Genomic DNA, 2,500 nt, shown 5'->3' with positions numbered 1-2,500 from the left:
AGTCTGGACAGGGTTTGGGGATCCACGGTGCATTATGTTCTCGACGCATCGCAAACCCTCACACACACACAACATCTCCCCTCTCCCTGAAAGCCTGTCATTACAGACACATACAGGCCTCTTTTCTCCCTGACATGGGAACAGGAAAACAAGGGAATTAAAAATGGAGGGGAAAAAAGGAGATTGTTTTTGAAAGGAAATGAGGTTGAGTGAGCCAGAGTTGAGGCTTTGGGACCGCGACAGACGACATTTCCACGTTGTCTCGACGCTGTCCCCGAGGCCTTCCCCCTGTGGGACACGGTGCCACAGCGCTGCCATAGCGTTGCAGGACGGTAGCTAGTCAACAGCGGTCAGCGGCCCGCTACAAAAGAAAACAGCGGCGCCCCTTTATGACCCCGAGTTCACTTCTTCTTCTCTATGGCAACTGTCTCGTTGTGACAAGAGAGGTCGAAAGGCACGGCAACTTTTAGTTGGCATTTTAATTATATGAAGAGTTCCTCAGTTCTCCTTTTTGTTTTTAAGCCTAATTAACCCTTTCACCAAAGAGGACCTTCTATCTCCAGAGACTTGTCATTGTGTACCCTAGCACTGCTTCCCTTCCTTATTGTTTCTACAGCTAAACCATGTTTGCAGTCTGCTATGTAAGGTTTTAAAAACCCTGACTTAAAGAAAAGACACCTGCAGTGGGCATTTCAAGTGGAAGTACCTACATGAACATTCTTTAACCACTTATCCTCCGGTTCTAATCTATTGCATCAGTGACATTGAAGGTTGCACTCATAAACCTGGAAGTTGGTCACTTCAACAAAACAAAGAAGACAACTTTTCAGAAACTCGTGGCCACATTTGATCGTAAGGGAAATGAGTACAGTGATTATGGAAGAGCTTACCAGCACTCACACATTTCAGCATGTTAAACTGACTGCAACTATCATTTCAGCATGTGAAACTGACTGCAACTATTTTAGTAACCCAACCCCACTGGATACAACCATGCAGTAATATCTCAACAACAAGAGACCTATACTCAGGTTCAGCTCCCTCTTTTTCTACAGTAATATCTCAACAACAAGAGACCTATACTCAGATTCAGCTCCCTCTTTTTCTCCAGTAATATCTCAACAACAAGAGACCTATACTCAGATTCAGCTCCCTCTTTTTCTCCAGTAATATCTCAACAACAAGAGACCTATACTCAGATTCAGCTCTCTCTCTCTCTCTCTCTCTCTCTCTCTCTGTCTCTCTCTCTCCCTCTCTCTCTCTCTCTCTCTCTCTCTCTGTCTCTCTCTCTCCCTCTCTCTCTCTCTCTCTCTCTCTCTCTCTCTCTCTCTCTCTCTCTCTCTCTCTCTCTCTCTCTCTCTCTCTGTCTCTCTCTCTCCCTCTCTCTCTCTCTCTCTCTCTCTCTCTCTCTCTCTCTCTCTCTCTCTCTCTCTCTCTCTCTCTCTCTCTCTCTCTCTCTCTCTCTCTCTCTCTCTCTCTCTCTCTCTCTCTCTCTCTCTCTCTGTCAGAGAGAGGAATATGTCTATACATGTTTTTCACTGAGCTGTCGGCAGAGGTCAATTATTACTCGCTCACATTAGTCATGTGACCGGCAAACCCCGAGCTGGCTCTCAGCAGTCAGCACGAGTGACAGCTCTCACTCACACACACACACACACACACACACACACACACACACACACACACACACACACACACACACACACACACACACACACACACACACACACACACACACACACACACACACACTCCACCTCTCGCACGCACACTCTAACAGCAGTCAGTCAGTCTGTTTTCTATTGGTCCTATCCTAAGCCCAGGCAGCAGTCAGTCAGTCTGTTTTCTATTGGTCCTATCCTAAGCCCAGGCAGCAGTCAGTCAGTCTGTTTTCTATTGGTCCTATCCTAAGCCCAGGCAGCAGTCAGTCAGTCTGTTTTCTATTGGTCCTATCCTAAGCCCAGGCAGCAGTCAGTCAGTCTGTTTTCTATTGGTCCTATCCTAAGCCTAGGCAGCAGTCGGTCAGTCTGTTTTCTATTGGTCCTATCCTAAGCCCAGGCAGCAGTCAGTCAGTCTGTTTTCTATTGGTCCTATCCTAAGCCCAGGCAGCAGTCAGTCAGTCAGTTTTCTATTGGTCCTATCCTAAGCCCAGGCAGCAGTCAGTCTGTTTTCTATTGGTCCTATCCTAAGCCCAGGCAGCAGTCAGTCAGTCTGTTTTCTATTGGTCCTATCCTAAGCCCAGGCAGCAGTCAGTCAGTCTGTTTTCTATATAGAACAGAAGAAACACCACACTACTAAATCAGCTGGGTCGGAGAAGAAAAAAAAACTAAACACAGAGGTCCAAAAACACACTATACTTTTTTATTTCATCTACTCTCCTCTAACATCCCTCTACATCCCTCACTTTGCAATATGACACTTTGTTGTTCCATGCAGGCTCCAGTGTGTGTGTGTGTGTGTGTGTGTGTGTGTGTGTGTGTGTGTGTGTGTGTGAGTGTGT

This window comes from Salvelinus namaycush, unplaced genomic scaffold (genome assembly GCF_016432855.1).
Source record: "Salvelinus namaycush isolate Seneca unplaced genomic scaffold, SaNama_1.0 Scaffold278, whole genome shotgun sequence".
Lineage (NCBI taxonomy): Eukaryota > Metazoa > Chordata > Actinopteri > Salmoniformes > Salmonidae > Salvelinus > Salvelinus namaycush.
The sequence above is the reverse complement of the archived record's forward strand: the minus strand, read 5'-3'. Positions refer to the sequence as shown.